Source organism: Lycium ferocissimum, chromosome 6 (assembly GCF_029784015.1).
Source record: "Lycium ferocissimum isolate CSIRO_LF1 chromosome 6, AGI_CSIRO_Lferr_CH_V1, whole genome shotgun sequence".
Lineage (NCBI taxonomy): Eukaryota > Viridiplantae > Streptophyta > Magnoliopsida > Solanales > Solanaceae > Lycium > Lycium ferocissimum.
Window position 1 is genome coordinate 58,386,882 of NC_081347.1, and position 1,196 is coordinate 58,388,077.

Here is a 1,196-nt window from a genome sequence, read left to right on the forward strand (position 1 = left end):
ATATTTGGACTTTATTAAAGCAGAACAAACATCATAACTTGACTCAATCAGAACAACAACAACAATGCCTATCTACATTCATCAGGACCAGGGATTTAGTCCAAGGAAATTATCATAACAACTAAAAGAAACTATTCAAGTGTTAACAGCAGACCATTCAAGAACAGACCAAAGGAAAGCATGTCCTAGTCGAACTAACAGCATTCATATGTTGTCTATGTCTATCACCAAACCTAAGCTAAAAAAAACTGTCATAATAATCAAAGAAGTCTTTGGAGAATAACTACTCATCACTAACAACAAGTCATTCAAAGGTACACAAGTGAAAACAAATTTGACAGGAATTGAAAAGGGAAGCAATAAATAAAAAGAATGTTACCTTTTTTGGGCACGGCCAAGACCAAATGGGGATTTGAAAGGGACTCCCTCTCCAAACACAAGCCCAATAACAAAATAAAATAAAGAACTAGAATTTAGACTAGGTTTTCGAGCAAATCGAAATAACCTTAAGAAAACTAAAAAGTTCAACTTTTGAGAGCTTTTAAATCTCAAATTTCTTAATTCTTTTCAAGACGCAACCTCTTTTACTTGTGGAAGGGGTTTCCGCACTTAAGACTCACAATAACGATGTGGGAATTCACAGATTTAAGCCCAGATTGCAAAGGAAGGGCTCAAATTCAAGATTCATAGAAACTCAACGGTCATAATCGTCCCTCACAACTGTAAATGAAATAAAAACAAACAAAAATCGCGAACGGTACCTTATAGGGACTGTTTGGATGAAAAACGAGCAAAATCAGGGAAAAAATGATGAAGCTTTCAATGCTTCATCCTCTTTCCAACCACCCCACAACGTTAACAGCACTAGCGGTGCACAATATCGGCGATTTGACCCGACGAGAGGGGTATAGGGGTGGGGGAGTAGGGAGGCGGCTAGGGTTTCACCCTAGCCCCTTCTTAGAAATAACATAGAGGCCCCCCGTTATGTTGGTTGTTATACTAGAAGGAGTATTATATCGCTGCTTGGGCCGGGTCAGCCCCTTTGTGGGCTGGACCTGGCCCTATTTTTTTTACTAATCTAGACCTTTTCGTAGATCACACACGTATACGCGCACATATTGAGTGTATATACACTCATAGGGGAAATCCAATAAAATAGGTAGTTATTTAAAGCACGCAATCATAAAAAGATATAA

At 38.5% G+C, this 1,196-nt stretch overlaps 1 long non-coding RNA gene across 1 annotated transcript in view; it reads right to left on the reverse strand.

Annotated features, from left to right (window-relative positions):
* Positions 1 to 750, reverse strand: part of LOC132059891 (uncharacterized) — a 32,850-nt gene extending 32,100 nt beyond the window's left edge. Inside the window, exon 1 of the long non-coding RNA XR_009415770.1 lies at positions 380 to 750. This is a non-coding gene — a long non-coding RNA (uncharacterized LOC132059891). The remainder of the gene's footprint in view (positions 1 to 379) is intronic.
* Positions 751 to 1,196: the final 446 nt, after the last annotated feature.